The 26,508-nt window shown below is 41.7% G+C and overlaps 1 pseudogene; it reads left to right on the top strand.

Moving 5' to 3' along the window:
- LOC117547144 overlaps positions 1-25,060 on the top strand; it is a 30,516-nt pseudogene extending 5,456 nt beyond the window's left edge.
- Positions 25,061-26,508: the final 1,448 nt, after the last annotated feature.

The following is a 26,508-nucleotide window of genomic DNA, read 5'->3' as shown; positions in this document are numbered from 1 at the left end:
ACTTTTTGGTGGTAATTTTTGTTTTCATTGAATACAACAATGAAGATATGATGAGAGGGAAAGATTGTACATTTTGTTAGTTCTGGAATGTATTGGAGAATCAACTGAGGGAAAGTATCAACAACACGTTTTACAATATTAATAATTTAACCAATTAATCGAAAACCCCAAAAAGCATAATAGGGAATCCTTAAAAGTGATCACTCCCCCATTACCTGTGTGCTGAATAAAATCACAACATGGACAATCTATGTGACAAAAATGATTATGTTACTCCTTTTTCTCGCTAGCAGGTCTACTAGGCCTAAATAATAAAAAATCTCCAACAATAACTGTTGCTTTCGTCAATAAACTCATTAATCTCCCATGGACGGCCACCATAGCATCACCTGTGGTTGCTAGGCTACTTGCGACGCAGCTGTAAAGCCTCCAAACCTACACTTCTTCCTTCCACCCAAACAAATGCCAGTCATTTCTAAATCCATCTTCATAAAGGCTCTGTGTCTGACAAAGATGATGGCTTCTGTTGTCAAGGCAACATGATGAAGATGTTAGCCCACCTTACAGTAGGTAGCGACCCCTCCCAGGGACAAAAAGAGAGAAAGTTGTGGTGAATAAATCAGATATTCCGAGGACTGTTTACTGAACAAACAACAAAGCCACCGGGGAATCCCTCTCCTTCTCTCGACACAATTTTGGTGACTTTGATCTCTGTCAAAATTGTTTGTCAATTACTGTAATAAGTGTGAGTCTATGTGCGTGTGTGTGTGTGTGTGTGTGTGTGTGTGTGTGTGTGTGTGTGTGTGTGTGTGTGTGTGTGTGTGTGTGTGTGTGTGTGTGTATGTGTGTGTGTATGTGTATGTGTGTGTGGTCACTGTCTGGTGACTCATCTCGGAGGACCAGCTGGGCCTGATAATGAGTAATGCACACACACATATGATGAAGTACCAGTCACAGCTGTTTACCCCGTGTGCTCGCCTCACTTATCAATATTCAATTAAGATCACTTCACACGCACACGCACACGCACACGCACACACACACACACACACACAACACACACACACACACACACACACACACACACACACACACACACACACACACACACACACACACACACACACACACACACACACACACACACACACACACACACACACACACACAAACTGAAGTAGCCCTCCAAGGGTGGAATGAAGGATGTTTCTCAACTGTTTATTATCTCCATCTGTGTCTTGCTCCCCTTATTTCTTTAGCTTTGTTCATTATCTTACAGCAACTGAAAAAACACAGGACAATGCACAGTGATCAGCAATCTATTTTGAAACCTCATCCGGATTGATAAGGTTTTCTAAACTTCAATTTATCTTTGCATGTTATTTTCCCATTAGCGGAGTCTTTGCCTGTGCCATGGTGGTGTTGTGTGCAAATAAACACCATCACCCTGTGACACATGCTCATTTTCAGTTCAAAATGAGTTTTAAATTTAGATACAAAATAAATTCATGTAGCTGAGGGGTCAAGATGCTCACCATGAACTGCAAGACACCTCTGTTGTAACACTTTCTCACACATTTAACTATAGTGTAAAAAATCTCTTCACTTTTAAAATAGAGTTGCCCTCTCACAACTCATCTAAATGAACAATGTTCCTTGTTATAATTAAAGTTAAACACTTGAATAAAGACCAATATTGTTTTAGACTGATTGGATTTTTGGTTTAACTAATACAGTCGCTGTTTTAAAAATGTGTCTGTTTTTTTATGGATGAGTGTGTTACTTCTGTCATTTTAATCCCATCTTGAGGAATTATAACTAATCTTTGTCTGCGTGCCTGTCTGAATCTGAATGCCCTCTCAGTTGTTTTAATACCCGCTCGTTTTACAAGCTATTGAAACCTGGACTGTATGAACCCGCTGAGGGGTCAAAACCCTGGAGATTGTCAGACTAAAACCATGAGATTTAAATATAGCGATGGACACAGGTTTAGCTCATATAACACTGTGACCAATGTTCTCTCGATATGGTCACTCCACATTTCCATGTTGGTTCTCACCATTATCCATGGTTGCAGAGCTGCAGAACATTCATGGAGACTGTCCAAAAAAACCGACAGCCTCGGTCTGTCTCAGCAAGTGCTCCACAACAAAGCCTGTTTAAGTGACTCTTAATGCTTTTAAATGGGTTACATGTTCACAAGAATAGTCTATATGAATACCATCCTCTTGTGGTATTCACATCATTGGAAGAGGTACAGTAATTGAAACGTTAAATGTTTGCTGACATTTGCAATAGTTGAGAAAGCTTCATTTTTCAGTGAGTGAATATATTGTAATTGTATTCATATTGATTCTTAATTCATACATTTCATTTTCAAGTCTTAGGTGGATATTCCCAACAAACTCCTCTTTTATACATGATACGATCACAAGCTTGCTACATCATTACAGTTAGCTTCTAGATGGTGACATTTTGGTCAATGTGCTTTTTAGCAATACAAAATGACTGCAAACATAAAATATCTTAGCAAAAGCAAATAATGACAACCTTAACCACACAAACGCCAAGCATACGTGTACATACCATGTTTTTTGGGAAAGCCACGCCATAACTTAAATTAAAAGACCAAATTTAGACAAAACAAATTAAAAGCCAGTGACATAGTCAACTGTGTGCTAATTCTGTTAGCTGTTAGTCACACACAAAAGCCAAATCACCATTACAATTGCCATTACAAACCAGTTAATGGGTAATGATGATGCAATGGTGGTGTAAAGCAGTCAATAATATATATTTTTGAAAACACAAGCACGGGAGGTCGTAAGACAGAAGCACACACACTCAAGCACATTCACGCCTATACAAGCGACTCCGGTGGTGGTGATAGTGATGGAATTGTTCACCCCGGGAAATATAGCAATCTTTATTTTTTAACTAAGAAAGTCTCTCTTGTTGTCACTCTCACAAGCAGTTCCTGAGTGCACCAACACAGCAGCAGGACTCTTCCCATAATGGGATTCCCTGGGGTAAATCTTCATCAAATTGGGGTCTGTGGTCTAATCTGCATTTATTTATGAAGCCCAGTAATCCTGGGAAGCCCACTTGTAGACCCTCCATGTTGTTTAGGTTATGCAGTGCCTTTGTTATACCAATGTTGGGATAGTGAGCGACAGCAGCAGAATGGTCCCAGAGCCCCTTATTATCCCTCTGAGCTCCACTTTAAAGCCGCCTCTCTCTGGAGCCCAGCCAGAGAGAAATTAGCCCTCTAATTGACAGACAAAATAAAGTTCATCTCTGCGCTCTCCTATGATCGCTCTATGATCTCCTCTTGCCTTTTCTCCTCTCTTTTGCTCCCTGAACCGTTTTTCATGATTCGTGATCTGACTGCCTCTCTTCATTCCCCTCCAACTTTTCCTCTCTCCCATCTCTCCCTCTTTCATCCCTCCTCTTCAGAGAGCTGCCTTTTCCCTCTGCTTGTCTTCTTCCCATAATTCATAGTGACAGGAAAGGTTAGAGCGAGTACGGCAGACAGAGAGGCGAGAGTTGAGAGTCTTTTAAAGCTGCGTCGTTACACAGTTTACAAGTTGCAGTTTGCTTTAGCAGGAGTGTAGGTTTATTTATTTATTTTTATGAGTAGAAAATACATTTTTATGACCCATTTTACCTTCCGTAAAAGCTCAAATCAAACAGTATCTCTTAATACAAACATACAGGTGAGGGGTATTCTGGAGCTACAAACACCATACTAGTCATTAATCATTATATTTAATCATGTCCAGCTGAGAGGGTGTCATGCTTAGCAATTTCTAGAAGACATTGACCGGTATTTAAATAGGTCAGCTTAATTGGGCAAACCAGTTTAGCATTCTGGTTATGTCATATGAACACAATTTGTTCATTTCATCTCATCATATCATCATATTGAGCTTATGCTACCACGGAAGGCAGGGCAGCGTTGACCCAAACGCAAGAGGGAGAAACTTAGAACAGCAAATGTCTTTAATTGAAGATGATCCAAACAGGGCAAAACAGAGCAGAACTAATGATGAACGACACACAAGGATCCGACAAAACTAATCGGAAAACCTACACTTAAATTCAAACAGAACTAATTAACCAAAGACAAGAAGCTGGAGAGGGCTGCAGGGTGATACACTATTTATTTTAGTTTTCTTAAAGTCATATCAATGTTCATCAAACACAAACACAGGAGTATGCTGGATAATGTATTGATGGTGCACGCTTGTGAACTGGTCTCTATTAAAAATAGTCCCTATAGAAATGTTCTGTGGAGATACTGTTGTTGAAATGTTGCTGTTGAATTATTTAAATGCAATATTTAGAAGTTGTCAGCGCCACAAATTAAATGACATTCATCTCCATCGTATAAGGATGGGGACAGATCGTCGGAACAGATACACTCTTTGTATGGCTAGATACCGCTAGAGGTCAGGTAGAAAATATGTTGCTGTACTTGTGAACTGACCCATGAGAACACAGACTATCAGACCTGACTCCGGGTCGTTGCTGTTGAGATGATACGCTCAGTTGAGAGGGCAACAAGCAGACATCGAGGAAAGACGGGCATGAACACGAAGGGCTCGCTGGATTAGCATATAACAGGCCGGTAAACAAAAAACAACAGAGCTTTCCTTAATTAAGGACCATGGGGCTGGGTGGGCAGACGGATGGGCGAGGGCTGCTGAGACACTCTGAGAGCGGCACAGCGCCAGGCCTCCAACCACGCCAACCCGAACACAGCTGCCTAATGGAGCGCTGGCACTGCCGAAGGACTGGGGAGTAAAGGGAGAAGGGGGGAAAAAAGAGAGATAAAAAATAGATAATCAATGAATCTGTAGGGGAACAAAAGGGAAGAGGGCTGAAGACAAAAGGGAACGAAAAAAAAAAGTAACAAAGTTTGCGAGGGGAATTGAGAAGAGATGAAAACAAAGGCAGATAAAAGGGGAGAGGGGGGAGTGTGTGTGCACAGGGAGAGAAATGAGATGAAGATCGAGATGGAGATTGGATGATATCCCTCTGTCTCTGTTCATTAATACCGTATGATCTCCTCTCTCCCTCCTTTGTGATTTTAACACATTTCTAATTAGCACAGAATCCTCTAAGTTGGAGCGGGAGGGAGGTAGATCAGGCGGGGGATGAGAATCATATTTATATCTGTCTTTAATAAATTCACTTTCATTTGATCTTTTTTTAAAACGCACGGGCTGCTATGGAGCGTCTCTGTTCTTTCCCCCTGACTCCGGCAGCATGAAAGATGGTGTAAACGCAGGGCTAATTGTTATGCTTGTAAAGGAAGCTTAAATGGTATAGCTAAAGTTGTTAGATTTTTTAAAAAGGGGCTGTTTTTAAAGTTGTATTGCTGTAAAAAAAAACAAAAAAAAACGGCATGACCACGTAGAAATCTGGAATTTTGGAACACAACCGTCTAAGGACATTTTAGACCGGGACATTTCAGAGGTCAGCATCTTGTATATTTTTGCTTGACTTTACTCCATCTGCTCTATTTTGTGTCTTCATGGAGACAATGTCAGTGTAGCAGCACGAGGGAGGCTCTCCACGCCTTTCACTGAGAGACTTGGCAGCTCGTCTAATCAGAGTGCAATTAGTCGGAGACTTCTCTGGGCGACAGAAGACTCTGATTACCCAAGAGTCACTGGGGGTATATTTAGTATCTCTGCTCTTGTTTCTCCGTGGTTAAGTGCGGCGCCCTGGAGCTACAGAGAGAGCTGGTGCATTGGTGAAGATATTGGAAGGCGGGACGGGCTGAACTTGGCTGGGGCGCTCACTCAGAGTTGCTGCAACTGAGCTCTAAAACAACGTTAACCTGATCCAAACCCTCAACCAGAGTGTGAGGCTGTTCCAAAATACACATTTATATAATGTCTTTGGGCCTGTGGCTCCTCAGTGCTCTGCTGCTCTAATTGTGAGAGCACGTTGTGTTAGTCAGAGCCATCCTTGTATATTGGTTTGTCCTCTAAGATGAGGACAATATTGCAATATTCCCTTTATTAAAAGCAGCCTGGTATCCCAGGAATTGATATACACTTTGGATGCTCATTTGCATCCAATGTCAGTGTTTACAAATTCCTGAAGTCGTGTGTCCTTTTCAGATCAAGTAAAGGTAGCAGTAAGGGTGACGGTGGCACATGGCAATGATGTGTGTCAGACTTTCATGCAGAAAACTAGAGTTTGGTTCCAGCTACAGACCTGCAGTTACCATTTGCTTTTTATTAAATGTAAACATATTCCCTAAAATTACTAGTACCGTAGTTACCACGTTTATTGTTGAAAGGCAACATTTAAAAGTGTAATTTACTATTGTGAGGAGACTTTGAAGAAGCAACTTAATCAACCGTGTAACCTGACGTCCTCCCCAAATTCTCATTAGCCCAGTAATTAATGAGCTGTCAGGTTGTCATGTGAATTTGATCATGACACACTTTTGCAATATACTATATTGTCACCAGCATAGATGTAATTGTGTCTATGGAAACCATGATTTACTTAAAGGGGCCTTTTTATGCTTTTTGGGTTATCCCTTTCCTGTAGTGTTTTCTATAGGTTTTTCAGAGGATTACCAGGAAGTATATCTCCCTACACAGGAGCACATTTAAAGCATCTGTTAGTCTCTGCTTTACTCACCCATAATCTTCCTCGGTGCCCTCCCTCCTCCTCCTCTTCTCTCTATTTCATCTGTCTCCATCCATGCCCCTTCTCTTCGCTCTCTCCCACCTCCTCAGTTGTCAGCACTGTGGGGAATAGACCCGGGCTTCCACAGATCAAGGCATGTGTGTCAATAACCATGTTCACAGAGATGAAAGCTCCGGCGAGCCGAGTCTCACAAGTCGTTCGCGTTCAGGAGTTCACAGGCGCTGCTGAGGTGTAGTGTTGCTGTTGCTGTCAATCACTGTGTGTGAACCCCGCAGATTGGAGGCAACCTGGCAACCCTGATCAGAGTGTTTAGCCTGTTTGACTGCAAGCGAGAAGGACACATCCAGCAGCACGAGTTCCGCCGCATCCTGGACAACTACGGCATCCACCTGACAGACAAGGAGTTTCAGAGGTGGGGGTTTATAGCATACATCTGAGTTAGACACAACTGATCCCACATCTAATCTGTCCAGCCACAAGCATTGGCCCACACACACGTCAAACACTGCTAAGTTAGCTGGGACCAACATTAAGGTAGTCAGCATCACTTCCTGTCCCAGAAATCATACATAAAACTAATAAACTAACACTTCATTACTGAGTCTACATCCCACATGAGAAGTGTTTTCAGCCATTGGTTCATAATAATCTAGGTCTTATTTTTGGATTTTTCTCATTTATTCTTATCAGAATTAGTCACATTGTGTCCTTATCATGAGAATTGCTAAGATCTTGGAAGACATTGCTAAAAAGAAAAAGATTAAATAAAAAACAAACACTGTTATCCAATTAGCACAGGCCCAGCTATTTCCATTGCCTTTCATTCGTACCATTTCCTGTTTGTCGGCTAGAACGAGATGACTAGCGCTAACTTAGCGGTCAGCCTTTGTCTCAGGATGAGAGACAGCTAATTGACTTTTAATACTTTAGGCCCTGCAGTCAAATCCACTCCAGACACCCTCCTCAACTTTTTTGATGTGGCTCTAGAGGATTGTGTGTGACAGGTTCATTTTCAATGGCTTTAATTGGTTTTAGCGCACATGACTCTCTCTCTTCAGACACACATGCACACATCGAAGCACACACCCTTGCTCTGTCTGCGTGTTGGAAGAGATAAAGCTAGGCATAAATCCTGACCTCTTTTCTCATCTCACAATTTTGTTTGCCTACTGTAAACATGAACAACTTAGCTCCTCCTTGCATTTTTCCTAGGCTTCGGAATCACTACAGTCCCAATAACAACTCCACCATTTCCTACGAACTGTTCCTGGACAAGCTAGGCTTTGGTGACAGCTGTAACTTCCAGATTGCTCCAGTCTGCGCTAAGATAGGTATGAACACACCGATTCTAATTACATCCATCTTAATTTCCAGTGAATGGACATGGTAAAAAATTAGATAGTAAGGAAAAAACAGGAAAATTAGGAGATGGAATAGCCTGGGTTTATTTTAGCTTGGCTGCACTTATAATCTAATCTGTCATACTGGCCCCAGTGACATGAATAAAAACACAACAATTAAAAGAAAAATGTATCTAAGTTCATGGGCGCTACCAGGCACACAGCCATAGGGCAGCATGAGGTCCAAGCGTTTTATCCAATGGCTGTGCTAGAGAACAAATCAGTGGATCAAGATCATTACAAAGTAATTTGAAGTCATCCTCAATGGGTATATGTACCCAATTTAACAGAAATCCATCCTGTAGCTTTTGAGATATTTAAATTCTGAACCAAAGAGGTGGACTAGTGGAAAAACTAGTGCTCGTTACTACCTTCACATATTAAACTGGAAATCTAGTCTCGAACTATCTTTGCCATAATAGCAAGAAAATACTTAATGCAAGAGTTCACATTGAGATTGTGTTATAGAAGTGTCCAGCCGAGGGACAACTCCACCTGAGAGAATCAAACAGGAGAAGCAGAGACCGGAATATCTCTCCAGTCTGGGTGATGCTCCGTTGAGACACAAGAAGCTGCAGACTCTCTTCTACGACAAGGTACGGACTTAATTAAATTACTTTGTGTGTTATGTTCCTCCTGTTTGCATGTCACCATCTGGCCTTCTCCCCTGCATTATCCTCTTTAAAGACGGAGGGCTAAATTGGCTCTAAGTGGCACGTCTGGATGCAAACGGCAGAGGGAACACCTCTAATTAAAATGTTTGCCCAGAAAAATCAGTTCCTGAGTTAGTGTGTTAATCACGGCAAATTTGTGGCAAAGGCGGCCGGATCGAGGACGGCTCTTCTCTCTCATTCTAGAGCCGCACTGGGATGTTCTCCATGGCAACCGAAATCAGAGATGACTTACTTCCTGTCATTATTGAGGAGAGAAAACCAGATCAAGAGAGAGAGGGCTGCCTCTAAAATATGAATGCTTGTACATCAGTGTTTTTCTTCCTCATCAGATGTGCATGAACTCAACCCAGGTGTGGCAATAGCTGCAGGCCTTTGACTCCACCCGCTCTGGCCTGGTAGCACAAGATGTCCTCAGGGCCATTCTCAGCAGCTTTATATTTCCCATGAACCCTCACTCCTTCCAGAAGCTGACCAGCCAGTAAGGAAAGACATATTTTATTTATCTCTCTTTCTACTTTGCCTCAACCTTCCTGTTCTTCACTCTTTTAATCTTTAAATCTAGCTCTCATCTATTCTGTGTTATATATTTTTCATACATGTGTATTGATTTTGTGTGTTTGCAGTTATGGTGTGAGCGCAACAGGACCATTGCGGTAGAAACACTTCTTGGACCACTTCATGAGCCCGGTTAAAGTAGAGGGGGACACAAATCTTCTCACGAAAAGGTCAGTTTGAACTTTTTACACAGGGAACCTACACATATGCTGAGGTTTGACATGTTGTTAAAAGGTCTCCTATTTTTCATGTTGAGTCTGGTCTGATTTAAAATGTGCTGCAGAACAGAAAGACCATTGTCTGCATTTTCCAGCCATCTGTTGCTACATATTTTTCCTTTTTACTTCTCATTTCCCCTCATAATAGAATTGGAATACATATAATGTCTTCTCTCTCTTTGTACACTGAATATGCAATCATCTTGGCCTTAACCCTAACCCTAGTCAAATTCAGAATTGCCATATATCAGGGGTGCCATATCCGTCCCGCCAGCTCATTTTATGTGTCCCGCGAGAGCTCTAAAGAACATGATTTACTTATCATAGAATTATATCCCGCTTTACATAGATTATATGTCCCACAATGCATCACATTTTGTGACCTCCCACCATTCTTCTTCCTTAAAATAAGAGACATGAGTGACAGGCTGATAGTAAAACGGCAAGATTTCATCTGTTCTCAAAAAGAAAGTTGACACCCCTACCCTATATAAACATAAATCCTAAGGATATTGAACAGCCTTTTTACAGTGTGATTGTTACTCTTTAGTTTTTCTTTTGGATTTGGATTTTTATTACAACTTCAAAGCTCTCACAGCTGTTCAGAAGTGCCTTTTTTTTAACCCATCAGACACAAGAATGATGCAACCAATTGCACTCTTCATCCAGATCCCCCATCTATCTAGTTACAGCTTCCACTGTAACTGTGACAGAAGATCTCAAGAGAGCTTTTAAGCTCTTCAGCTAGCAGATTTTCAGATCCTTTTGCACTTTACACATACTCAAACAGTTAACAGTGAAGGTTATTTCGAAGATATTCACCAATGCTTGAGGTAATGGCAGGTTGAAGCAACGGTTACTGGTCAAAGAGATGTTGAAAATTATAAGAAACATATATATGCACTCTGATATGTCATCTTTCTCTCAGGGCTTCAGAGCCGCCTGTTCCAGAAAAAGACAACTTCCAGGACATTAACCCTCGACTGAAAGAGATTTTCCACCTGCTAGTCATGGTAGGAGTCAGGACTCGGGAAGTAAATAATAAGGAGTAAAGGAAAACCAACTTGTACACCCTGAACATTCTTTCAATCCTCTACCTTATTTAAAACGCACACCGCAAAAATCTTTGTACCGGAAAAGACAGAAGTGATTGTGATCAGACAGGACACAGGGGAGTAATCTCAGCAGATTGCTAAGAGACAAAAGGCACATGCTCAGGTGTATGCTTTAAATATAAATGCCAGACAGCTTTACAGATGAGCCAATCATCATCCGCAGCTTTTTGATGGCCATAAACATGATTAGATGATTGCATATGGCCACTGGTTAGCCACTCAGTCACTAGCCATATGTTCGTTTGACAGCCATCCCCTTCAACACGCCTCCGCATTCAGTTCTGCCTCTTTAATTTCAAATCAGTCTACTTCAGATGGATGAAACTTTGGAGTTTGACTAAACTTTAGGGAAAGGGGGGTTGAATTTTCCATTAATTTGCAGTTATGTTTGATGTTGCTGCCGCCACTCACACAACAACAGTCGGCTTCCAAGTTTGAGGAAGTTTGTGTATGTGTGTGAAGCCTCTCCCAGATATGAATCACACATCTATCTGCCAAAATCTCCTCCTTTTAATGGCATGGAAGAAAAAAAAAAAAAATGCATCCATCTATTCAGCGGGTAGGGGATCAAACAAGAGTGTCCTCACACCGCCAGCCAATAATGAGGTTTTCCACTCAGGCATGTTCCAAGCCAACTATGGTTTTAGACTATCTCCAGGGAAGCATTATAGCTTGGAAGACTTGCTATCATTCATATTGTTTGTGTAGGATTCACAAGGTAGAATCAGATGGACGCTCTATTATGCCAGGCTATAGTCATAATATTATATGGCATTATTATCCCTTAAATCCCTTAAAGTCCCTTAAATATCAACATTACACAAAAACATCCTTAAGTGTTTTAAGTATACATTTACATTTTACATATTTAGATACATTTTTTAAATTATGATAAATTATAAATTAGGTTTTGTGCTTCTTTTTTTATGCCATTTTCAAAAATAAATTTGCTGTGTAACCTGTTGAGTTTGAACAAACTTCAAGGTAATACATTAAGATATTGTTTTTCTGCAAAAAATAGATAATGATTCAATAGTTTTTAAGCATTTCAAAGAGCTCGTAAGACAAGCTAACTAGCAAGTAGCTACTAGCAGTGACATGTAAACAAATGTCATAGCATTTTGGACAACAAATAAGATATCCTATATCTTGAACTTTTAATTATGCAATAACAAGACTTTAAAACGTTGTTAAAGAAATAATTGGGCTATAACCAGGACCTTTGTAAACTCATTTGGTAACATACTAAACATTTTTATCATAATCTGCACTCTATGCCTTAATGTCCTGTGTCCTAATGTTTGACACATTTTCTCTGACTACAATGCCCAATGATACCTATCCCTGCAATGACATCTAACAAAATGTCCCTGGGACACTACAATTTGAAGAAAAATGCTCACACAGCTTTACTTTCCAGAAGGAGGCAGGTTGGATCACTAGAGCAGACCTGCAACATGTTCTGGAGAGACCAGGTGAGACCCAGCCCCGAACTCAAGGGTCCGAGATCACGGAGCTGCTCAGTGCACAGGGCCAAAACCAATCCGGGGTCATGACCTCTGCTCCATCAGGCACCACGGCACCACATCTCTCTCCTGCTAACACTGCTGAGCCCCTGAATGTACCCAAAGACACTGCTGTACAGTATACTTATTTAACCATTAACTAAGACATGCAGGTGCTAATTCCATGTAAGACTGTACTTTGTTTATTATCTATTTTTCCTCAGAAAGAACATAAAACACCAGAGGAGAGGCAGAACACAGATTGTGCAGACGAACTGGCTGTGGGGTCTGCTTCATGGAGAACAGTAAGTGTGTTAACAACATACCAAGATCAAATATCACCCATATCAGATATAACATGAGATCAAACAGAGAAAGAAAACAGAACATGAGATCAAAAGGAGAAAAAGGGGTTAATTATTAACGCACAGTTTGATTTGTGTGTGTTTTGCTTTGTGTGCACTTTCGTTTAAGGTGGAGAATTTACTGCTGGACCAGCTGTGTGAGCGGCTCAGTTCAGTACTGGCAGCTCTGAAGCTGTGTGACCCTCAGCACACTGGATACATCACACAGGAAGATCTGAAGAAGCTCCTAAGCTCTCATGGCATACCCATCTCAGAGAGACACTTCAACAAGTAAGAAAGACACAGGGACAGGGTCGTAATAAAAAAGAAGAAGATTGCAACTGTAATTTTCAAATATACATCAAGAGGAAAGTTGTGACCCTCAAGAACTTAGAAATAAAGAGCAGTCTGTCACAGGGCTGAGATATAAACAGACACATTTTACACCTATGAGCATGTATGAATGTCTTAGGCCACTGGAGCACACAGAGGACCTGCACACATCACACAGAGAGGCCCCAGTCAACTTCAAACTCCAGATCTTGTATCTTTTAGGCAACAGTGTCAACTACTGAAACTTTCACACTGAAACTTTCTTTGTGTGTTTCCAGGCTCTGTGAGACCTCCAGCTCTACCTGGGAGTTCTTCTAAGTTGGTTTATTACCCAGACTTTCTCGAAAACCTGGGAGTCCCCCTGACATATGAATCATGCCCATCCTCAGAACATACTGAGAGGTGAGCAGATAGAGACACTCTATACACAGTATACAACGCAGACCTACTGTATGGTGTAATGACATAATTGTAAATGCACCTCTCCTACTGAGCATTTACCAATCTGCCCTACAGACGCTGCACTTCACCTCAGTCGACCGTACAGTCCGTCAGAGCTCAGCGACCTGCCTCCAGCCTGCAGGTCAGTGCAGACACATGCAACATCCTGGATATTGTTTTCCAGAGGATGAGATCAAGGCTAGAGCAGCGTCACAGCAGCCTACCCGACTGCATCAAGACCATCACGCACGGCTCTAATGGGACCCTATCAGAGAAAGATATACGGAAGGTGAGTGGGGAACAAATAAACGCTACATGATACACAAATGAATGGTGAGCTTCAAGCTTCAGTAACACTGAAGGGAATCGAACATCGTTCATTTGAACATACACTGAACAAAAATATAGACGCAACACTTTTGTTTTTGCTCCCATTTTTTATGAGATGAACTCAAAGATCTAAAACATTTTCTATATACACAAAATAACCATTTCTCTCAAATATTGTTCAAAAATCTGCAAAAATCTGTGATAGTGAGCACTTCTCCTTTGCCGAGATAATCCATCCCACCTCACAGGTGTGGCATATCAAGATGCTGATTAGACAGCATGATTATTGCACAGGTGTGCCTTAGGCTGGCCACAATAAAAGGCCACTCTGAAACGTGCATTTTTGCTTTATTGGGGGGGTCTGGGGGGGGTCCGAAAACCAGGCAGTATCTGGTGTGAGGGGTAGGGGTAGGGTTAGGGGTAGGGTTAGGGTTAGGGTAATGTTGTGAATTGAGTGGCCTGTGTTCGTCGTCCATTACATACGCCTGCCCATACCATAACCCCACCACCACCATGGGCCACTCGATTCACAACATTACCCTAACCCTAACCCTACCCCTACCCCTACTCCTCACACCAGATACTGCCTGGTTTTCAGACCCCCCCCCGACCCCCCCAATAAAGCAAAAATGCACGTTTCAGAGTGGCCTTTTATTGTGGCCAGCCTAAGGCACACCTGTGCAATAATCATGCTGTCTAATCAGCATCTTGATATGCCACACCTGTGAGGTGGGATGGATTATCTCGGCAAAGGAGAAGTGCTCACTATCACAGATTTTTTCAGATTTGTGAACAATATTTGAGAGAAATGGTTATTTTGTGTATATAGAAAATGTTTTAGATCTTTGAGTTCATCTCATGAAAAATGGGAGCAAAAACAAAAGTGTTGCGTTTATATTTTTGTTCAGTGTATCACCTGCACTGCGATGATACAGAGCTTCTCTCCTAAATATGCCAAAATCAAAATGTATCAATGAAATCTACAATATACATTATAAATATCTGTATTTCTTCAATGCACACATTCATTGTGAGATAACTAAATTAATTATTATTATTATTATTATAATATATTATATTATTATGCTCTTTTCTAAAGCTAAAGCTAAAAATACACCAGAGACTGCTTTGGATATTGTAACTACGCAAGAAATACAACTTGAAGTGGTTACCTGTTACAAATACTTGGGTATCTGGCTTGATGACTGTCTCACTTTTAAACTTCATGTCAATAACCTGCTTAAAAAGCTGAGGGTTAGGCTAGGTTTCTTTTACAGAAATAAGTCCTGTTTCTCACTTGAGGCCAGGAAAAGGCTAGTCACTGTGACCTTTTTACCTGTGCTGGATTATGGTGATTTGTTATATATGAATGCACCTGCCAATTACCTGAGCAAGTTAGATGCTGCGTATCACAGTGCACTGAGATTTTTGACAAATTGTAAAGCACTTACGCATCACTGTACCCTGTATACCAAGGCGGTTATGCCATCACTTACTGTACGGAGGCTCAGTCACTGGTACTTTTTCATTTACAAAGCCATGTTGGATAAACTACCATCTTATATCTGCTCCCTGATCTCTCTGCGAATTAAAAGTACTTATTGCCTGAGATCGCATGCTGTGGTTTTATTAAATGTGCCAAGTGCTAGGACTGTCTTAGGGAAGAAAGCTTTTAGATGTGCAGCTCCACTAACATGGAACAGTCTGAAAAAAGAATGGAAAATTACCAAGCTAGTACCACTACATGTTTTTAAAGCTCGGTTGGATGCTACAAAATCAGATGCTGTTGGTACCTGTACTTGTGGTTAAATATGTAAATTGTAATCCCTGTACATTTTGCTGTATGATGTCCTTTTGTTGTTCTGTTGTTTATGTCTTCTTGTGGAACCTACTGCTGCAGGTCTCCCTTGAAAAAGAGATCATTGATCTCAATGGGATTTTACCTGGATAAATAAAGGTTTTGAATTGAATTGAATAATCTATTCAAAAGTAGATGCCTACATACAATACTGTGTGTTGCATTTCACTTTTGTACCTGAAGGACAAATGTAGTTCTAACTCTAACAAGTCGATACAACCTAGCCTAAAGCAGAGGGCAGTTCAGCAGGTTGCCAACACGTCCTGCTTTCTCTTCTTTCTCTAACAGATACTAGAGGACAGTTGGGTCATCTTGGACGATACGAATTTCCACAAGTTCACTGAACTGCTTGGCCTCAGGGATGGACGGATCGAGCGCTCAGTGTTCCTGGAGAAGTACGGTGGGTGAGACAGAAGAGCGGCAGCCAGAACATCTTGACCAGTGGCGTCAGAAATCCCCTCAGTTCTGCATGGCAGGGTTTTCAATGCTTAAATAGACATTTTTTAAATCCCTTCCTACTCCCCACCACACTCCCTCCCCTCCATCTTTTGCCTTGTATACCAACTCCTACCCCACCCACGGTGATCAAACATAAGCCCCCTGCTTCCTGTAAAATGATGTCTTTCTTAGCACACGAGCCATTGGAGAAATCATCCTGGATTATAAATAGAGTATTTTAGGAGTGAGCCTCTTCGTCTCTCATTAACGGAGCGGAGGAGCACAGATTCAGAATCACACTCATTTTTGCTTGTTTGGGCTAATTATATGCTTTGGAAGCAGGAAACAGAGCAGCAGGGCATCGCTCTAATTTGTATCCTCTAAATAAATAAAAAAAGGAATTGTCAAACAAAGCCACGACGTAAAGTTACTGATGTTTGCTAGGCATTCATTTTCTTTAATTACAAAAACAAGTGTGCTTTTAATTAAATAAAAATTAGGTCAGACAGTTTAATGCCCAGTGTGCTTGAAGACATGAAGGGCATTCTTTGTAGTGCCAAAAATAAATGGAACAAAAATTATAATTTGTTGGGTATAATTCCCTAGAAAAATACCAGTTATTTAGAAACCAGTTCATTATGTGAATAGAATCATTCAGCACTTGAGATTTAAAATTGATTAGTGATCAGTTTTCACTGTGGTTACTGTAGAGGCCGCCACAGCCAGGGATGGGCAGCAGCGCTCTCAGGGTCATGGTGATAAGGTTGAAGTCGCCCCCCCCTCTTACTTCAGCTGCGCAGTGCCTAGCTGCCATGAAGACTAGGATCAAGAGCATCCATGGGGTGAGCAAGATTGCTACAGGTGTCCAGTTGTAATCAGCAATGCAATCATATATTTTGATTCAAAACAGATGTCTTTAAATAAATAATGATGTGAATTGGCAGTTTTTCCTCAATTATAATAACATCAAAAGCAGTTTTACCTGGCATTGGGCTTTAATAGAAAACACAAAGGAAATTGAAGGAGAAAGAGATGGACCAAGAGATCATCAGGGTGCTCCATTTTGTCATTAGCACTTTCTCAATGTATCTTTATTCTGTAACCATCTCTCTGTTCACCTTCCCTGTATTGGATTCAAATTGCATACACAAAAGATAAAAGCTGATGGTGGCCAATTGACATATCATTTACTAATGCAATCAGTATACTCTGTCAGGAACCCTAGAAACTGTTAAAAGTCCACTTAACCTTACCAACGTGTGACGGAGTAAACCAGGAATAAAAAGGTATTTTGGTATCCCGCAAAACCCACGCGCAGCTTTGGCTTCTGTTTTGACTATTGCACTAATTGCGGCAATATGCTTCAAAGTACCAAAGAAAACAGGGAATATGAAGATTGCAAGCTAGTTAAAAAGAATGTCAGTGTGATTGCAATCATTCATCACAGCACACACAACTACTGAATCAATGAATGACTGTTCTGATAAGCCAATCTGTTCCCATCAGAACAACCTGTCAGCGTTTCGACTGATGGACAGGAAATGTAATGGCGTGGTCGACTGCCGTGATTTCAAAGAGCTATACAGCAGCCTGGGATTTTTCTGCAGAGAGGCAGAGTAGGCTGTTGGAACTGATTGGTTTGCAACCAGGGGGCAACCTCAACTACGCAGAGTTTGTTGATGTTGTGGAAAATAATGGCAAAAAAGGGACACAAACAGCGTGTGTGAGTATGAAATTATGATTATTACTTGGATTTTTCGTGGAAATTGGCCCAGGTGTGTGTCAATGTATGTTTTCTCTCCTGAAAGACCTGAGCAGCTCCATGAAGCCCGCTACACGTGGGCAGACATGTCTAAGGTCAGCAAAAGTTTCAGAAAGCACTCCTGAATCGGTTCTGTTTCTCTACAAGCCTTTAGGATTCGTACCAATGTGAGAAAACGTTTTTAGAAAGTACTTGTCCATGGACAAGTGAGTTTGGCAATTTACTTGTCCGATTGGGGCCACTGAAATCTTCTTCTTTGTCATCGTATTTTACATTTACATCTGGTTATTTTTGGTTCTCGATTCCGGTTCTTTGAGAGGGTCAAAATAAGTGAGAGAGAGAGAGAGAGAGAGAGAGAGAGAGAGAGAGAGAGAGAGAGAGAGAGAGAGAGAGATAGAGAGAGTAGAGAGATAGAGATCCAGAGAGATCGCTATACGAGGCTGATAGAGAGAGAGAGAGAGAGAGACAGTTACCCGGTAGAGAGAGAGAGAGAGAGAGAGAGAGAGAGAGAGAGAGAGACAGTCCGCGGGGCTCGGGCTCGGCCTCGCCTCCTGTCCTCACAACTCTTATTAATCCCGGTACCGGACAATTGTTATTTGTTCCTACTCGGAACCGAGTTTTGCTTCCCAACCCTGCCACTGCTACACTTATGCTGCATCACTGGAGTGTATTGAGTAAGCATAAAAGGGTACTGCGGGCCAATTTAGATGATCCATCCATCAATTCTCTGTCCTCATCCAGCTCAGCAGTCTGTCTTAAGCAATTACGATTGGTTTAAAGTGTTAACCAACCGAGTTGTCATCAGCATTAGTCGGCCCTTGTTTGTGGCTTGTCCCGCACACAAACAAACACACACACAAACACACAGAGAGAAGTGAGGCAGAAACAACTTAGGCAACCTTACCCCACAGGGTTTGGGAAAAACAAATATATAGGTTAGGCGTCGAAACATCTTCCACATGCTGTGTAATGATTATTTAGCTGTACATTTTTGACATGCTGTGATCCTTACTACGTTAAGGGTAGCTGTGCAATAGGTACAGACTGGCAATACATTAGCTTAGCGAACACAGTCATTTAGAAAAAAACATATTCAAGTTTCTAAACGTTTATGTATATGATATGCTCTTGTTGTACTGTCTATAGACATATTGTGCAGGAGAACTTTAAGGAGTTGAGCGACTCCCTGGCTCACCTGGAAACAGGGAGGGATGGCACAGTGACAGTGGAGCAGCTGCTGAGCCTGATACAAACCTACAGCTCCTCCATGAAGAGAAAGCAGCTCAAAATTCACCTGCGCAGGTCAACTTCACCTTTATATTTACTGTAGATACTTACATTAAGACATTTAACTGATTGGGGCGTCTGTATTATTCATATGGAGGCTTACATTTGAAGCTGCAATTTTTGCCAGAAGCTATATTTTAAGTCCATTTCAAATCTTTATCAAGGTTCACCATCTTGGTTAAGTATGTTATCAAGCTCACATTTGCTTATACGCACTTAACGCACACAGGTACACATGAAGGTGATTAGGTGTCTTTTGTGAATTAACCACACTTTTTGACTAATACAAATTTTGACCTGAAACGTCAGAGGATAACTTAAATATTTGTATAATTTCTGTATTAGAATATTTCAAATGATGGCATTCCATTAAAGAGTTCAAGAGGTCACTTAAGAGGTCTCATGGTGGTGATGGAGGAAAAGTCATGGAGACTCTTTAGGATTCATTCTCTGGGATGCAATAATAGTTTAAAAAGGAATAAATAGCACATCTGCACTTGTTTAATCCTTCAGTGTGAAACCAACTTGTTTTTGTTGCACTACCTCCCACTTATTCCTTTAGGCTTAATGTTACCGTGGATGATAACAGGCTGGCTTACATGGATTTCCTGTCTGCGTTTGACCCTATGGTTTGACCATAAGAAGAGTGGTGAGCGTCCCCCTGCCTCTCCTGATGCTGAGAGACAGAAAGAGTCTTTGGATGGCCTCAGTCCAGCCGTTGCTCTGGCTAGGATGCAAGAGCTAGTCACTGCCTCAGCGCCACATCTGTATAAGGTGAATCTTGCAGCATGCTTCATTTTCTTTGTCAAGAGTTCCTAAGCTGATCACTTTTCTGTGGCTCTTTGTTCTCCAGGCTTTCTCTGCCTTTGACCAGAGGGGGATGGGGACAGTGAAACCTCTGGAGTTTCGTCAGGTGTTAGATCATTTTTGCGCCCGTCTGTAAGACAAACAGTACAGACACATGCTGACCAAACTACAGCTGGACTGTGAGACCTGCACTGTTAACTGGAAGGACTTCCTCAACACGTTTCAATCAGAGAGCCCACTGGTAAGAGAAGCTGCTTCCAAATGTGCTGAAATATAGTTCAACATTTTGGGCAATGTGCTTTTTTCTTTCTTTAGGTGGTGCATACATATTAACCATGGTCACCAAACATAACTTGCTTAGTATCTGCTGGTTCGCATTGTCCAATTTGCCAAAGCTAGCATGTTGATGCTAGCTCAAAAAAAGGTGGTGCCTGAGCTATGTCTCACAAAGATGCTTGCATGACAAGTATGACAAAGTATGTCAAAATGCAGTGCACTATAAGTACCCATTATGTGTTTAGACTGTCGACAAAGTTTAAGAGCATTGGATGTGGAATGCTGAACACATCTCAGCCTCAACGGTCGCCATCTTGACTATGTAGCCTAGCATAAGGGTAGGCTATGTTTTTGCTCCAGTGAATGTTACAAAAATTACATTGCAATAAAAACATGAATTAAGACCAGAATTAAGCACATATGGAAGCCTAAATCCAACTTCTATTTGTAAACATCCAAAAAGGGGAATTTATTTTTCATAATCGCACTTGGCATTATTGATATTACAACATGAAGAAGGCACAATTACCTTACAAATACGATAATTATTGTATATCTGGCTAATCTGATGGAAGGTTCTGAATTAAGACATACTGTTAGTATTGTAATGCTAAGCTAGGCCAATACAATCATTGTACTCAACACAAAGTGTGTTGTATACTTCTCTTCATAATGCAGATTTCAGAGAGGTGCCTGAGTAAGAATATTGAGCGACGGACAACAACAAGATCCCCTACCCAGACCAAGACCCCTGAAACTACAAAGCACAATGAGGAAAATCAACAAATCCAGGACTTCATCTCAGGTCATTTATATGAAATCACTAAAAAGCTGATGGATCTGAAACCCTCCAACAGCACGACAAGACTCACAAATGATCAGGTAAAGCCGAAAAAAATATATTTAATATTACAGTGAATAATTTTTCCGTGAATTCAAAGAGAAGACATTCACAAGCACATTTCCAACGACTCTCCCAGTGCTTTCAAGCTGAAGCCACACATGGCATCAGTCCATGGTTACAAATGAGGACATGAATTCTGCTGCATTTGCCAGTTCCACGCTTTTTACACTGATATGTTTTCTTTAATTATTCTAATCAAAGTCTAATTTATCTTTGTTGATCATTACTGACTGCGTGAGGAAGTTATTCATCTGTAAAGCTAATTTACTCCGCTGTGTGGAACTCTCTTTGGGGTACTAGCCCCCCCCCAGTGAAGATTATTATTGTGTGCTTCCTTTTTGCTTCTCAGATTGAGTGTGTGTGGAGTCAGATGCCTGTGAACGAGCAGAAGAAGCTGCAGTACAGAGACTTTCTGGAGCTTTTTTTTGCATTGGGAAGGACCCCCCCGCACAGAAGCAGGGGGTCCCACTGATGATGTCCCATCGCCTTCCTGTGAGCCCAGAGAAACAGCATCAGCAACAAAATCCTGTTCCCCAGAGACTGCAGGTGCTTTTCTACATCGCATAAATGTAAGGCACATGACAGGATAGGATTTGAATATGTCAAACTTTACCCAACACGGATGTATGTATTCTAACCACACAATAATTCAATCTCAGTTGAGTTGCACAATACTGTTTTCTATTTTAATTACACTGCTGTATGATCTGATGCACAAAGGAACCAGCTTCTCTTCAAAGCCAGTCAAGTTAGGTTTGTTAGGACAAGAAAGTAAAGACTCGTGGTAGTAGATTATTTAGACAAGGAAATAGATTAGATTATAAATTATATATTATTATTATATATGATTTAACTTGAGTAAAACCAAACCGTTCTCTGCTTTACACATATACATAAGTTAGCTTACATCCAAAAGATTGCACAACACCCTCTCACTCAGTTTTACGTATTTCCCAGCCAAGTGCCTGCCTTCGCACTTACAAACCCTCTTTTAATCACAATCACTCTTGCTATAAAAAGCTTTAAAAAAAAGCACACAGAGCATAAATGCAGTTTTGGAAAATGAGTAAAACTGAATGATAGAGGTAGTGCCCACTTATGCGGATAATAGATATAAATACGAATGTATTCCCAAGAGAATATTTTTTACTTTTATATATACTTTAGAATGTCTTGGTTGATCAAGGTAGGTACAGTACAGCATACCCCTACTGTCTTGATTTAAAACCATAGTTTTTATCTTTGCAGGTAAATCTAAAAATAATCCTGCGTCAAGCATGTTATTTAATTTGGCGTAACTACAGAAGTGAAAGGACTTATTTAGCCTTGTTTTCAAATGATGAGGAAAACTACATCCGACTAATAAATGAATGAATTCATTGTATTATCCTCTGTTGACAAGCTATGCTGCAAACTACTTAAGAAAAACTGGAGATGACCATTTCTTTTTTTTATGTAGTTGTGCTGTCCTTCTCCTAACCTCCCCTCACTCCTCTCTAGACCGCCCCTGAGTGCTCCTCCAGGCGTCCCTCCTCGGTGGGGAGGCCGGGAACAGGAAGCCCGCCGGGCAGCAGGGGGAGGGGGGGTGCAGCGCTGCTGGAAGGAGATCCAGAGGAACTGTGCCATGGAAGATCCTCAGCGAGAAGGACACATCAGCACTACCTCCTTTCTCAGTGAGCAGCCAACCACAATCATATACTGTCTATATCTATTCCTTCTACCGGCTCTATGCTAATGACTACTCTGTGTTGCAGAGATCCTCCACTCTCTGGGCATTAATATGACACAGGAGCAGCTTGAGCACCTGACTGTGAAGTTTGACATCATCAACATTGGCTGTGTTTCCTATCACAACTTCCTACGTCACTTCCTCCTGAATCTGCAACCAGCAGAGGCAAAGAGTGCATATGATGAGATTGCCTCTTCCAATTGCACTGGTAAAAAAAAAAAAAATCGTATCCTTAAATATCTGCATGAAATAATCAGTAACTGTGCCACAAATACATCCAAGTCTGTTCTTTTCATTCTTTTAAATACCGGTTTGTAAATCTGTCCTCTGTCCCATCGTACCTGATTTTGAGAGAAAGTGTTACGAAATCTGGATCCAAATTACTTTACAATTGCATAACTTTTTAAGATTTAGAATTGGTTTTTGATAACCCTTAATCAATAGACAATTGCCATTTATAAGAGCCGACTTAATGTGTAGTACATGGCTAATAATGATAACTGCTACAGAATAGTATTGAGACGAGGCATAAAGAAACAATTTAGAGAAGGGACATTCATTTTATTTTATGCTATTTTTCATAGAAGCTAAAGTCACAATATCGACAAGATTTTCAAAGTATTGAGAATGATGTTGTCATGTCGATAATAAGGTGAAACCAGTATTTGTTCAGGACATAGAAAAATATAAATGAAAGGCTTAAGATTCTGCCAAAGATGCCAAACTAAAATGTTGTAGTACTTCGGTAGGCATGTTAACATTTCAAATTCAACTTTTCCCTCATCTAACCCATCTTTCCAATCATCACTGCTGGAGTGAATGTGAAATTGGGACACAGAGAATGTACTCTCAGCCACACATACCCATGCTGAGCAGCACATTAGCACTTTACAAATTAACTCCACAGTCTCTCTCCTTTCCTCCGTTTTACGTCTAATATATTGTAGTTTTGCTGCCTGAAAAGTGGGTTACAGTAAAGCGGTGGTGGGGTGGCTCCGTAAAGCGAGGGGGGGTGATGAGCAACGCCGGGTTGCCAGATTGTGTAAACTCAGCGGGGACCTCCCACCCTCAGGCTCTCGACTATCGCCTCATATGACAAATTGGGCGAGTTTGGTGAGTTTTGGAGCTTTTTTTGGCGCGGGGAGGTGTATATGAAGCTTTGAACAATGACACACGGGTGGGCACGTTCTAAAAAGAACTCCCGCTGAGCGACTAAGCCGAGCCCCAAGCTTCAGTGGAGCGTGTGGGTGAGGGCCTAATCTGGCAACCCAAAAGCTGCAACCTTCCAAACCAACTTCACAAATCACACAAGACCTGCATTGTCTCCACGGATCCCACCATCTGCGGGAAACTGCAGAGACCTCCTGCGATTTTATCTGATTCGATAATGTGTCTGAACACGAGTTTACAGACAAAACCATTTTATCTGATCACAGGACGAAAAACACTTTGTTCTCGTGATTTTAACCGATGAATGTGGGCGCTCTCACCTATATTTGTTGTTTTCTTTCTTATTGTTCATGTCTTCTTGTTTGAGTCATTTACTCTTTGGTCTGATTCTGGATGGTTTGGTCCAGAAGAGTGAAGGTGTGCTGAGCAGAGACTGTGTGGAGGTCATGCTGAGGATCCACAATGTGGTCCATTCCTCCTGGACCTCCATCAGACGCTGCTTCCTGACATGTGACCGCGCCCGAACAGGAAGTGTCTCCTTGCAGGACTTCAGGATGGTGAGATCAGCTGCAGCGCTCCACCCTGAAGAACTCCACCTGCACTGCTGCATCCGAGCAATGTCAAACACTTCAGGTTCCTTATGAATTATTGATGCAATCGTTTGAGCTCCACTTCTATCAAAATGTCCAAAGGAGACTGATGGAGAGTGACTTGAAATCCATGAAGCTCAAGCTTACAGGCTTGCAAACACCGCCACATACACACACACACGCTGTCAGGTGAACACACCTGTTCACTTGACAGCCAATCAGTAATTTTAATGGTTCAATTACGCTGAAGGTTGAAACAAGACCATGCTGACATTTTGGCCCAGGAGAACAGCAGCTGACACTCCCGTTTTATTGTCCCTGCCATTTACCTGCTGTGCAATTTACCGACGACAATGGTCCCTGAGCTAATCGATAGAAACAATTAGCAACCTTGTTAGGGATGACATATCCCAAACTGATAAAACACAAGGAGATGTACAAATGTGCGCACGTAATTACTCAAACGTTTGCTGATGTTGCCCTGCGCCATTTCAGTGTCAGACTTTCAGAAGAGGAGTTCTTCCACCTCAGCTCATATTTTGATGCCAACACCACAGGGAGGATCTGCTACAACAACTTCCTTTGGGCCTTTCTTAACGGGACGGGTGGCGCAGTGGTCTGTGCATCCGATCATCAGATCAAGGGGGAGTGCTGGGGAACTCCAGTTCGAAACCCGCTCCTGTCGCCACTGCGTCAGGCCGTTGTGTCCTTGGGCAAGACACTTCACCCGGATTTGCACCTGTGGGTATTGTTCACAGTACATGTATGATACCAATGTGTACTTGTAAAAGCGCCTCAATGACCTCGAGGCGTGAAGATTGACGGTGTGGCGCAGTGCGCTGTGCAATTATCATCAGATCAAGGGGTGAAACCCGCCGCTGCTGCGTCTGTAAAGCCGGTGTGTCCTTGGGCAAGACACTTCACCTGAACTTGCTCCTGTGGGTATTGTCCACAGTATCTGAGCATTGCATGTATGATATATGTGTAATGTGTGTATATGTAAAGCGCTTTGAGTAATTGAAAAAGCGCTATAATAAATGTAAGGAATTATTTTCTTCACTGACCTTCAATCTGATTCCTACAACTCTTAGCAAGCATGGCTGATAAACCAATCACCCAAGACCTTAGACATTCAGGGAACCCAGGTTTTGTGTTTGGCCATTACTGTGACGGCCCCAGAGCCTGTGTGCAAGGTGTGTTACAGGTCTTACTGTGGAGTGGAGCTGAAGAGGCCAATCAGCGCGATCGCGGACACCTGGCCGGCGCTGAGGTGCTATTAAGCCCAGCTGCCCGGAGTCACAGGGCCCCTGACTCTCTCCAAGCCGGCCGCATGAGGAGTAACACGGCGATCCTCTCCCCTCGTCCATCTATTTTGTGCATTATATTTAACAACCGTAATAAATGTGCCGTGGCTTTTGGAAACTCGTGTACGTTTTGTTATCTTTCCGTTGTGGCCTACGAGCCGGTCATAATAATAATTATGGTAATTATTTGTTATAATGTAATTAACACCTACTGTAGTATAGCCTGAAATGCAGAACATCTAATGTGGCTTCTGCATATTAAATGGTATCTAAAGTAAACATATTCCTCTATAAAATGAAATAAATGCTTTCTCTAAATAACAACCCAGGCCATTTTCTGTGTTTTTCAATTTTTTCAAAGTAGCTATCTCTCTATGAAGGAAAATGGTGTCCTCATTCTTTATTCTACCTGTTGAACTGATCGGGCGACTGTGGCTGCGAGGGAGTGTGGTCGTCTTTCAACCAGAAGGTTGTGGGTTCGATCCCAGCCCATGCAGTCAACATGTCGATGTATCCTTGGACAAGATACTTAACCCTGAGTTGCTCCCGATGGCATGGCCAACGGTGTGTGCATGTGTATGAATGTTAGTTCCTAGAGTTAGGTACGCTGCTCTGTATAAATGGGTGTGAATGGGGGAACGACATGTAGTATGTAAAGTGCTTTGAGGGGTCTTAAAGACTGGATAAAGCGCTATATAAGTACAGTCCATTTACCATTTATCCTTTGAGGGAATCAGAGGTGCAACAGACCCTTCAAAGGTTAACTAGAGGGCAGTAAGTCTGGTTGCAGGTG

Source organism: Gymnodraco acuticeps, unplaced genomic scaffold (genome assembly GCF_902827175.1).
Source record: "Gymnodraco acuticeps unplaced genomic scaffold, fGymAcu1.1, whole genome shotgun sequence".
NCBI classification, from domain to species: domain Eukaryota; kingdom Metazoa; phylum Chordata; class Actinopteri; order Perciformes; family Bathydraconidae; genus Gymnodraco; species Gymnodraco acuticeps.
This window is presented reverse-complemented; position numbering and strand designations above follow the sequence as displayed.